Below are 12,781 nucleotides of genomic sequence, written 5' to 3' on the forward strand. Positions count from 1 at the left end.
CCTGTGCCCTCATCTGGAAGCTCTTCCTTCTTTCCTGCCCGTGGAGAAGCAAGTCTTCCTGGCCTGGTCCTTGTCCTGCTCCCCACCTGTGCTCAGAACACATCTACACTCAGCACCCTCTGTCTCCTGCCCCGTGCCCCCACCTGCTCCAAATCCTCGCTGGATCCCGAGGAAGAAGGGCCTTCCCTAGAGATCTCAGCAAGGAGGAGGAGGATGAGACCATCCCCACTACCTCCCCGCCATCACCCTCCCCAAGCGGACCACTCCCCCAGAAACCCCCCACTGCCTCCCACCATCCTCTCCTGATGACACGGCCACAGCAGGTAAACTAGCTTGAATCCTATCTGTGGCCCTCAACCTAGGAGCCTGGGGGCTTTGGGGGTACTGGGGCTCCCATCCCAGCCCCCACCCGCTGCATGAGGACCCCCCCAGGAGACAGCTGTGTTTCCTAAGGTTTCCCAGGGGATGTTCCATAGGCTGAGGTCGTTCTCGAGGATCACCAAGAGGCCAGGCTAAACACAATAGCGGAAGTGTGGGCACCTGTGGTTTCTGCCTTTATATTTTCTGTAAAATTAAGTAGAGTGAGAAGATAAATGAGATTTTTTTAAAAAAACAGACAGGACAGCTTGAGTCAGGAGGAGCCGGCAGATGCCTCTGAAATGAAGCCCCCGTGGTGTCCGAGTGGGGATCCGAGGCAGCAGCTGGGATCCAGGCTGAGGGCCCGAACACCTCACCTGCTAGGTCTGGGCAGCTCTGCCGTCGCTCCTTCGCCCAGCCTGGACCCAGGTTTGAATTTAGGTCTTAGAATTTAGGGGATCTCTTTAGGAAAAGGAACAGAGAACTGGGAATAAAAACTCAGCACACAAGTGGATACTTATTTATCTAGCAGGCGCCCGTGGGAGAGGAGCCCTGGGCTTTGCATGTCATCAACTGCAAGGGGATCTTCTCCGGTTTGGCCCGGACACCCCATCACGGCTCTACTGGAGGCAGCCAGCCAGGCGCGGGCACAGGGTCCAGGCCTGGCTGCCTCCTCGCTGTGATGCCCTGCAGGGTGGCCTTAACCCTCTGGGAAAAGAACTGACATGTTCCGTGTTTACTGCGTTCTAGAAAGTGGGCGGTGAGAGGCTTATCTCCCAGGAGCTCCTGGGGCTGCTCCCAGTACACGTGGTGGGATGTGAGGAGGAGCAGAGGGCCCTGCTGGACAGATGCCCCCGTCTGAGTAGAAGCTCCACCCTGGGCATCATTCGTCCTGCTCTCCTGCCTCCATGCCTCCTCTCCACTAGACAGTCCCTTTCCCCGTTTCTCTTCCTCTTTCTATTTCTCTTCTTCCTTCTAAAGGTGCCAGCGGGGGTCAGAGACTGCTCGAGACCCGGATTGTCAGGGTGTCTGTGGGATGACTCGGTGGACAGAGGCCTGGCAGGGTGGCATCGGGGGGCCACGTGTCCTGGGGGCAGCAGCGGCTTCCTGGAGGAGGGGGCCTGCCAGTGGGGGTGTCCAGCCTGCTGCGCGCAGCCCGTGATGGTGAAATGCACACTCACTGGCGCGAGTTGTGTCCTCTCAAACTCACGTCTGCCTGGACCCTCTGAGCTGGGCCTTACTTGGGAACATGGCTTTTGCAGGTGTAATAAGTGAAGATGAGGTCTTACTGAACTCAGGTGGGGCGCCCTAAGTCGGTGTCTGGAAGAGGAGAGGAGAGGCCACTGGAGGGCAGAGCAGACCCTGGAGGCTGGAGCTCCAAGCCTGGGCCCCCAGGGGCCACCATAGTGGGCGGGGCAGGAGGGGTCCTCCCCACCGCCTTCAAAGAGACCACGTCCCTGCCGAGGCATTGACGCCTTGGCCCTCGACTGGGAGATGACCCATTTCTGCTGTTGTCAACCGCCCCGATTGCTGCAGCAGCCCCGGAACCTAACCGGCACGTATGTATAAACAGTCTCGGGGCGGCCGAGTCCTCTTACAGCAGTGCAAGAGGAAAAGCCCGACCTGTGTCGGTGCCTGGAGCTCACGGACATGGCGTGTGTCACCGTCAGGGGTGAGACCCGAGAGCCCGTGAGCCTAGGAGAGGTGCGCACGACTCACTCAGGCCAAAACCCTGTTCTGCCCAAGCAGCCATCTGACACCTGCCCGCCGGCACCGGAGGAGGCAAATGTCTGAATGCGAGCAGAAATGTCTGTCACGTAGCTGGACGTTTCTCTGTACGTTTGGTTATTTCGCTTGTCCCAAGGAAGAAGCTGAGAATTTCAGCCTGTGTTTGCAGAGTTTGTGCAGTAGATACAGAGAACTATTTAGCAGGCTTGACCTCTCCCGCATCATCTATTTTTCCAGCTTTAGACAAATTGCAGTTGTCCAAAACATGCAGAATTCTTGGTGTTTGCTAGAACATTAGATCACAGTTCTTGATATTTGCTGAAATGTTCAATTTCCCTTTGCTTGTTGAGGGGCTTTAAACTGCTTATATTCTGAAACAGGATAGGTTTCATTGCTTTGTTTCCCCCTCACTTAAAAAATAAGCTGGGAAAGTAGCCTCAAACTGCCAAAGAAATGTAAATAAATCATGAATTTTTACAAATCCCCAAGAATATGTTTTGCTTCTCAAATAGGAAAATGAAAGGTAAGTGGATAGTCAGTCAAACAAAAAAAAGGAAAATAGAAACCCTTATTACCTAACTGTACTTACTTAGAAACAGGTGAAAATGTAACAGATCATGGACCACAAGATAGAACATGTATTTAGAGAATTGTTTTGGCAGAAATCTACTGTGAATTATTGGTAAATGGGTATACTTTCTGGTGAGCAAACATGCTTCTATCATGCTTAATACTCTTTATTTTAAATCTGAAGTTACAACAAGTGTTCTATGCTTTTAATTAGACTCAGCATCTGGATCCTTTCTAGGTAATCAGTGCAAGATGGGGCATGTTGGAGCAGGCTTAAACATTAAAAACTTTTTTCTTGATTAATTAGTAAAAGTAATCCCTAAATACTTGGGTATTTTAAAACTATGATTCAGAAGTTCATACTAGTCTTCTTTCAGCCAAGAGAGATGATATATACCCAGAAGACTCATCACCAAGTCACAGGTGAGTCCTGACAATTTATCATTGTATCAATGATAAATCTCAATTGGTATTATTAGTGGCAAATCTCCAAAGTCAGTATCAAATTCCCACAGTGGTGTGGAAATTGACATACCTGGAGTGGGATAAATGCAAAAGACTAAGATGAAAAATAGATCATTTTTATGGAGGTTAGTGTCATAATAAAGGGAGAGGTGTAAATAGAGCCCAGGCAGGTAAACTTGACGAGCAGTTTTTCCAGACTTTTAACACCCTGACCTGCTGTGACCCGGAGCCCCGACTCTCTAAGCTCACCCCTGTGCTGGCGGGCGGGGCGGGCGCTGTTTACATGTCAGTCCGTCGCGCAGTCGTGTCCGACTCTTTGCCAACCATGGACTGTATCCTGCCAGGCTCCTCTGTCCACGGAATTCTTCAGGCAAGAATACTGGACTGGGTTACCATTCCCTTTTCCAGGGGAACTTCCTGACCCAGGGATCGAACCTGGGTCTCTTGCAGGCAGATTGTTTACCAGTTGGGTACTGCTTAGGGTTCCACTTCCAGACCTCCAAGTGTTTTTGAAAATTTCCGTCCATGTGATGGCCCACAATGACTTCAATTTTCTTTTTTCTTCTCTAGATATCTACTTACAAATGTTGGGTCATTGTTTCTCTCTACTGGATAAGAAGTTAATGTTTTTCTCTGAAGTATAAAAAAGTGAACGACTTTGTGAAGTCTGTACTTAAAAAGTGCCAAATGGAAATTGAAATGCTTTTTGAATTGTTTCCATGTCTTGGCTGTTGGGATTAATGCTGCAGCAAACATGTGAGTACAGATATCTTTCCAAGATCCTGATTTCAGTTCTTTTGAATAAAATAGCCAGAAGTGAGCTTGCTGGATCATATGGTAGCTCTACTTTTAATTTTTTGAAACAAGCTAAATGTTCAGTGGCAGATGAACAGATGAAGAAAATGTGGTGTATATATATACATATATATATGTGTGTATATATATATATGGGAATATTTGTTATTTAGTTACTAAGTCATGTCCGACTCTTTGCAACCTCATGGACTGTAGCCGACCAGGCTCCTCTGTCCATGGAATTTTCCAGGCAAGAATACTGGAGTAGGTTGCCATGCCCTCCTCCAGGGGATCTTCCTGACCAAGGGATCGGACCCACATCTCCTGCATTAGCAGGTGGGTTCTTTACCGCTGAGCCACCAGGGAAACCCATAGGGGAATATTATTCAGCCATTAAAAAGGAATGAATATTTTTTATGTATGCAACAAATGATGAACCTTGAAGACACTATGCTAAGTGAAGGAAGCCAGACACAGAAGGACAAATGCTACGTGATTCCACTTACATGAGGCATCTAAAATAGTCAGACCCATAGAGAGTAGATGGGTGTTAGGCAGGGGCTGGGGAGGGGAAAGTATGGAGCTATAATTCAGGGGGTGTGAGGTTTCAGTTGTGCAAGATTAATCAGCCCTAGACTTCAATGTGGTACCTATTTGTGCTCTTACAAATCTTTCCAGAGATTAGACTTCATGTTAAATGTTCTTACAAGTAAAAAAGGAACTTTTTGGAAATTCTGGCAGTTAACTCTTTTAGTATATTAAGAGTCATACTTAAAAAAAAAAAGTGAAGCCCTGGATTCCATTGTCTTTCAGGGTTTCTATAAGAATCAAGGTGATGCTATCATTACTGTAGACAGAGAAATCCCTTCTCTTTGTCAAGCTAACCCCCCACCCCCCAGCCCCAACCAGCTTAGCTCATTATAAATTTTGAATGAAAATAAGCAGAAAGGTAGCAGGACATAAAGGGGAAAAAAAGAAAAAAAACTGCTTCCATGTCTGCTCTGAGGAGCAGACATCCAGTCAAGAATGGAACTGTGCTTTGTGAGCGTGTAAATATTACATGCTTTGGAAATAGTGCTTTTAAATGAATGTTTATGTACTTTTCCTAGATATAATTAATGCAAGACCTGAAGGGATATTACTACCCATTGAGGTTTAAACTAAACCTGGAGATTTCATTCAAGGATTCCTGATAATGTAAACCATTTGGAGACTCTTTAAATAGATGTCACATACCAAGCTGGTAACAATTCATAGCATCTCAAAATCTGTAAAAGAATTGAGGAGGAGGCTTTTTTCCCCTTCTGTCCAATGATCATGTGTATGGCAGAAATTTTGGTTTGTGTTGAAATTTTGTTGGAGGGTGAAGCGGGAGTGGAGGGAGTCATACTTTTTATTTTTTTACTTTGAAGGCAGTTTCCAAGGCATTCGATTGCCTGTGGACATTTGTAACTTTTAAAAGTAGGATTTTATACATTTATTCAGAGGCCTAGCCTTGGATGATGAGTAAGACTGAGTATTCAGTGCCCTGCATGTATAATTCACCGTATGTATAATTTTGCTGCTGATGCAGGGTATCTGGGGAGAGGGACAGCATTGTGACTTTCCTTCCAGGTCACTCCACCTGTAAGATACACCTGCTCAAGAGGACCATCCGAGGCAGGGGAGGACAGAACAAAAGGAAGAATAGTTTTATCTGTCCATTCCTTTGTCCACTCACTCTCCATGTTTAGTGAGCACCTGCTGCGTGCCAGGCACTAGACTAATTCAGGGCTTGCGACCCACGTTCGGTGTTCTCAGTTACAGCTTTGTGTGGTTGTGACACAGCTGTGATTTTCAGAGCACTCTTTCCAAAAGTGTTACAACATGAAGATCTGTGTGGCAATTGAGATCATCAACAAAACCATCTCTGAAAAGGCAAACATTAAAAAAGAAAATTCAGAGCTTCCCTGGTGGCTCAACGGTAAAGAATCCGCCTGCCAATGCAGGAGACACAGGTTTGATCCCTGATCTGGGGAGATCCCACATGCCACAGAGCAGCTAAGCCCATGGGCCGCAACTACTGAGCCTGTGCTCGCGAGCCCCGGAGCTGGAACTTCTGAAGCCCGTGTGCCCCGGAGCCTGCGCACAAGGGCGCAGAGAGGAGCCTGCGCGTCACCACTAGAGAGCAGGTTGCACTCGCCGCAGCTGGGGGAAAGGGCACGCAGCGAGGAGGACCCGGCACAGTGAGTTAAATCATTTAAAAGAAAGCAGAAAATTCAGCCCTAAACTGACACACCAACAGCTGAACTCGGTCTCCAGTGAGAACTACGTGGCTCAGAATACATTCCGTAAAGCACAGGAGCCTGCCCTGAGGATCTGGACATGATGGCACGAGGCAAGAGCCACAACCGTGGCTCAGAATGCAAACGTGGCACATGGATACTGTTCCAGTTCCCCACGATGGTTTCACTGTAGAAAGCTCATAAACACTAGTGGTAACAGCAGAGTCTTACATCTTGAAGCTCTTTCAAGCTCTTTGACCTTGAAAATCTTTGGCATAGTCAACGTAGATTTTGTTGGGTTAGAAGAGCAAATGGCAGGGTTTTTTATGAATTCACTAAAATGATATTCTTAAATATCCTCCTAGTTAAGGTGTCATATCGTTACAGGCCAGAGAGCAGGAAATGCTGATTTAAAAAGCGAAGACCAGACTTGGCAGCTGCTGCTGCTGCTCTAGTTATTTATTTGGGGCTGGAGTCATCGGAATAATTGGAGTTTCCTTCAAAGCAGTGACTTAAAAGCTGTCACTTCCACTTCTGCTCATACCTCTCTGCCCAGGTTGGCACCTCTAGATTCTTGGATGAAAGCGCCTTCTTGGAAACCATGAGTCAGGAAGTTGGTGCTAAGTCAGGGGGAGATTTTGTCCTGAAGAGAAGGGCAGTTCTGTGTTTTCAGATCCAGAGATGGCATCCTGACCTGACCCCACATGGGATGGAAACTGCTGCCACTTCTGCCAGAATCACCAGAGAGCTGGAGCAGGCCTCCCCAGAGTTCCACTGGCTAAAAGGTTCTCCTGTTCCGTGCCTGTGCTCTGGGAGGAGGACGGGCTGGCGGGGCCCCTGGTGATGCCCCGTCCACGGTCCCGGGCAGACCGCGTCCATCTCAGCCCCTGCAGCACAGAGCGCCCAGCTGAGCTGTGATGTCGCCCCCTTGGCCAGGCTGGGGTCGCATCCGGTGGGGTGCACGACCCAGAAGCAGCCATCAGCATGTGGGCTGCTGGCCTGGATAGAACCCAGCCGGGCCTTCTTCCTGGCAGAGAAATTGACTCCTGGTGATGGCTTACTAAACCAATCAAATGCTGTCTTTTGAGAAGTTTCAACTTGAGACAAAGGAAGTGAATTCTCAGAGTCCAAGTAGAAAGTGGACGCAGACTCACGCAGAGCAGGAACCAAAGGCACGAGTGCTGTGGCTCTGGGGTAACTGCTGGGCCATCAGGGTGGGCGCCAGCGTCCAGGGGCCGTGGCCGTGCGTGCCCCCAGCAGTCTGTGGGCGCCCCCTCTACAAAGCCGCTTCCATCTTAGCACCTGCGTGTTCTCCCGCCCCCTAGAGCTAAAGGCCTAACCCAGGGCTCAGAAGACACACCGGGCCTGGCCCTCACCCTGGAGTGATGTGTCACTGGTGGGTCAACAGAACATTGTGGTGATTGGAAGCAGGATCTAATGTTTTATCAATGGATCTGTAATCGACAGTAACTTTCATAACGCTTGTACTCCCTGAGTTCTCAGAAGTCACATCACTTCTCTTCATGAAGTATCCCTCCACATACCTCATTCTTTATTTTCTCTTGCAGTGTCCCTGTTCCCCTAAAAATCCAGCAGAGAAGAGAAACTTGCTTACTTAGCTCCTTAAACAAAGATCAGAGTTGTCCAGACCAGTGAGGTCGCTCAGTCCTGTCCGACTCTTTGCGACCCCATGGACTGTAGCTACCAGCCTCCTCGGTCCACGGGAGATCAAGCAGGCCGCAAAGCATCCTTTACCAAGGGCGGGGACTGCAGCGCCACCTGCTGGAGATTCCCAGCTGTGCGCCCTTAGATTTAAATACGAGGTCATCGCAGTCTTCAGACTGAGACCCCCTCGGGCGCAAAAAGACTGAACGGAGGGTTCAGAAAGGTTTAAGGGCACTAGTTCCCAGCTGCCCCGATTCCACGTGTTCTCTCTCCTAGAGCAAGTAAACCTGGGACGCCGCCGGCAGTGGCGCCCTCTGCTGACCTTCCTTCTTGCCTTCCTGCTCTCCTTTACAAGACACTCAGAGGGACCCAGACCGAAGGTTTGTGAGCCCCCAAAATTCATGTGCCGAGACCTAATACCCCAAGGGATGGTATTTGGACGTATCTGGGACTTTTGTAAGGTGATAAGGTCATCAGGGCAAAACCGTCATGAATGGGTTTAGTGTCCTTAATAGAAGACCCCAGAGAGCTTTCTGCCATGTGAGGTTATATCGAAAAGATGGCATCTATGAACTGGGATAGGCTTCCCAGGTGGTGCAGGTGGTAAAGAACCTACCTGCCAACGTGGGAAACATAAGAGACGAGGTCAGGAGGATCCCCTGGAGGAGGGCATGGCAACCCACTCCAGTATTCTTGCCTGAAGAAGCCCATGGACAGAGGACCCTGGCGGGCTACCCTGGGGTCACAGAGAGACCCCGGGGACACAACTGAAGAGACATATTGCGCACGTGAACCAGGAAGTGGGCTGTCAGCAGACAACCTGATGACACCTAGAGCTGGGACTTCCAGCCTCCAGAGCTATGAGAAATAAATTCTTGTTGTTTATAAGCCACCCAGCCTGTGGCATTCTGTTACAGCAGCCAGAACAGACCCAGACACTCAACACCAGGCACTGTTCTAAGTGCTAAATTGCTCCAAACAAAGGGACAGTTTGAAATACAGTTTGAAAGTATGTTATTGGAGAATACCTCCTCACTCAAGACCACCTGTCTGTTGCATATTTTGCTTTATTTCTAGGGGCAAGAGGTAGAAAGTTCCACCTCTGACAATTAACATTGTATTTCCCAGTAAAAGAGTTCAATATCAAGAATAAAATTTGCATTTTCTTAACTTTTATTCAGATTTTCAGGACATTTTCATTAACTCTTGCCAAATTAGGTACTGTAAATGCATATTTATTTTTTACTTCCTCTTTGACTTTATTAATTTTCACCACATGCCCATAACATTTTAGTAAACAGGTAATGTGTTATGGATTCTACTCTAAATCACCTTTTTGCTGTATTTTCACCTAATCCTGTCTCATTCTAGCAATAATCTGATTTATAGATACCTAAATTAATTTTTAAGAAACTTAATAGATATGAGTAAAGGATTCATTTCCTAGAAATTACTTAAGTTGCTAAAAATTCTTTACCAAAGCATATATGTTCCTACACATATGTAGAATTTTATCAATCGTGTATTACTAATAATTGTAATGAGAATTTGTTATTGTTGTTATTCAGTCGCTAAGTCATGTGTGACTCTTTGCGACCCTGTGGACTGCAGCATGCCAGAAGACTTCCCTGTGCTTCACTACATCCTGGAGTTTGCTTAGATTCATGTCCATTGAAGTCGGTGATGCCAACCAACCATCTCATCCTCTGCTGCCTTCTTCTCGTTTTGCCTTCAATCTTTCCCAGCATCAGGTCTTTTCCAATAAGTCAGCTCTTCGCATTAGGTGGCCACAGTATTGGAGCTTCAGCTTCAGCATCAGTCCTTCCAGTGAATATTCAGGGTTGATTTCCTTTAGGATTGACTGGTTTGATCTTCTTGCAGTCCAAGGGACTCTCAAGAGTTTTCTCCAACACCACAGTTCAAAAGCATCAGTTCTTTGGAGCTCAACCTTCTTTAGGTCCAACTCTCACATCCATACATGACTAATGGAAAAACAATAGCTTTGACTAGATGGACCTTTGTTGACAAAACATTGTCTTTACTTTTAAACACACTGCCTAGGGTGGTCATAGCTTTCCTTCCAAGGAGCAACTGTCTTAATTTCATGGCTACAATCGCTGTCTGGAGTGATTTAACCCAGAAGAAAAAGTTTAACACTTAGAACTTTCTAGTTATAGGGAAGTAAATACTAATTTAAATTTTATACATATTCTGTTGCAAAGTATGATAGCATTATCAGTAAAAGACGTGGACTTGGAGTCAGACGCGGCCATGGCAAAAGTGGAGATGCCGCGAAAACAAATTGAGAAGAAAGGTAAAAGGAGAAGCCAAAATCTAGTAAGACTGAAGAGGCAGCAGAAGAAAAGGAAGAAATTATTTCTCCCAACACTAAAAAGGTTAAAAAGAAAGCAGAGCCTTCCGAGGTTGACGTGGATTCTCCTAAATCTAAAAAGGCAAAAAAAAAGAGAAGCCAGCTCAAGATGACACTATTTCTCCTAAAACCACAAGTTCAAAAAAATCAAAGGAGCCCTTTGAAAAGACAGTTGTTTCTCCTAAAACTAAAAAAGTTATAAAAAAAATGAAGAGCCTTCTGAGGAAGAATTGGGTGCACCTAAGCCCAAAAAGATGGCAAAAGAAAAAGAAATAAATGGAGAAATTCAAGAAAAAAGCCCCAACCTCAAGAATGGATCCCCTGACTCTGGACCTAACTACAACTGCAAGGAAACTGCCAGTGAAGAAAACAGTGAGTTAGAGCAGAAATGACTGTGGGGCAAAAAGAAGAAGCTTCCTCTAATTTCCCCATATCTGAAGAAATGATTAAACTTCTCAAAGCCCGTGGGGTGACCTTCCTGTTTCCTATACAAGCAAAGACGTTTCACCATGTCTATCGTGGGAAGGATTTGATTGCACAGGCGCGGACAGGAACTGGAAAGACATTCTCCTTGGCTGTCCCTTTGGTTGAGAAACTTCTTGGAGACCTGCAAGACTGGAAGAGAGGCGTGCCCCTCAGGTACTGGTTCTTGCACCCACAAAGGAGTTGGCAAGTCAAGTAAGCAGAGACTTCAGTGACATCACAAAAAAGCTGCAGTGGCTTGTTTTTATGGTGGACCTCCCTATGGAGGACAAACTGAACACATGAGGAATGGGATCGATATTCTGACTGGGACACCAGGTTGTATCAAAGACCACCTGCAGAATGGCAAGCTAGATCTCACCAAACTTAAGCATGTTGTCCTGGATGAAGTTAACCAGATGTTGGATATGGGCTTTGCTGATCAAGTGGAAGAGATTTTATGTGTAGCATACAAGAAAGATTCAGAAGACAATCCCCAAACATTGCTTTTTTCTGCAACTTGCCCCTATTGGGTGTATAATGTTGCTAAGAAATACATGACATCTACATATGAACAAGTGGACCTGATTGGTAAAAAGACACAGAAAACGGCAATAACTGTAGAGCATCTGGCTATCAAGTGCCACTGGACTCAGGAGGCAGCAGTTATTGGAGACATGATCTGAGTGTACAGTGGTTTTCAAGGGTGCAGCATCATATTTTGTGAAACGAAGAAAGAAGCCCAGGAGTTGTCACAGAATGTGGCTCTAAGACAGGATGCCCAGTCGTTACACAGAGACATTCCATCAAAGCAAAGGGAAATCACCCCGAAAGGTTTTAGAAATGGTGATTTTGGAGTTATGGTTGCAACCAATGTTGCAGCACGTGGGTTAGGCATCCCCGAGGTTGATCTGCTTGTTCAAAGTTCTCCACCAAAGGATGTTGAATCCTACGTTCATCATTCTGGGCAAACAGGCAGAGCTGGGAGAACTGGGGTTTGCATCTGCTTTTACCAGCACAAAGAAGAATACCAGTTAGTCCAAGTGGAGCAAAAAGCAGGAATTAAATTTAAATGAATTGGTGTTCCTTCTGCAACAGAGATAATAAAAGCTTCTAGCAAAGATGCCATCAGGCTCTTGGACTCTGTACCTCCCACTGCAATTGGTCACTTCAAGCAATAAGCCAAGAAGCTGATTGAGGAGAAGGGACCTGTGGAAGCCCTGGCAGCAGCCCTGGCCCACATTTCCAGTGCCACGTTGGTAGGCCAGCGCTCCTTGATCAACTCAGAAGCGGGCTTTGTGACCATGATCTTGTGGTGCTCAGTTGAAACACCAAACATTAATTATGCTTGGAAAGAACTTAAAAAGCAGATGGATGAGGATATTGATTCCAAAGTGAAGGGAATGGTCTTTCTCAAAGGAAAGCAGGGTGTTTGCTTTGATATCCCTACTGCATCAGTAACAGAAGTACAGGAAAAGTGGCATGATTCACGGCGCTGGCAGCTTTCTGTGGCCACGGAGCAACGAGAGCTAGAAGGTTCACGGGAAGGATATTGCAACTTCCAAGGACAGTGGGAAGGCAATCGAGGTGTCAGGGGACAGCGGGAAGGCAACCGAGCCTTTAGGGGACAGTGCGAGGGCGACCGAGGTGTCAGGGGACAGCGGGAAAGAAGTAGAAGCTCCAGAGGGCAGCGATCAGGAGGTGGCAACAAAAGTAACATATTCCAAAACAAAGGCCAGATGCGGGGTTTTAATAAAGCTTTTGGACAGTAACTTGAAGTAGAGGATTTATTTGGCGAAAAGAGAACTATGTTCAGCAATGTGGAACTGAACATTATTTTTCATACAAAGTTAAAAGCACATTATATTTCCTTCCTGACCACTTGCCCAGTCCCCATCTTTTGTACAGAGAAAAGCTTCATCTAAATTATTTCATCTGATGGATGAATGTCATTTATAACTTTATTGCTACTTCTGTCTTGGGTATTCCTTTGGAAAAGGTGTATGGATTCATTACATATTCTAATGTATTGTTTATATATTGTAAGATAAAGTCAAGCATGTATCTGCTGATACTTTTTAAGTTGACCTGTCTTTATACTTAG

At 46.5% G+C, this 12,781-nt stretch overlaps 1 pseudogene; it reads left to right on the plus strand.

Moving 5' to 3' along the window:
• The first annotated feature begins 2,007 nt into the window (after positions 1-2,007).
• LOC139030426 (nucleolar RNA helicase 2 pseudogene) lies at positions 2,008-12,677 on the plus strand (annotated as a pseudogene).
• The last annotated feature ends 104 nt before the right edge of the window (positions 12,678-12,781 follow it).

This window comes from Odocoileus virginianus, chromosome 22 (genome assembly GCF_023699985.2).
Source record: "Odocoileus virginianus isolate 20LAN1187 ecotype Illinois chromosome 22, Ovbor_1.2, whole genome shotgun sequence".
NCBI lineage: Eukaryota > Metazoa > Chordata > Mammalia > Artiodactyla > Cervidae > Odocoileus > Odocoileus virginianus.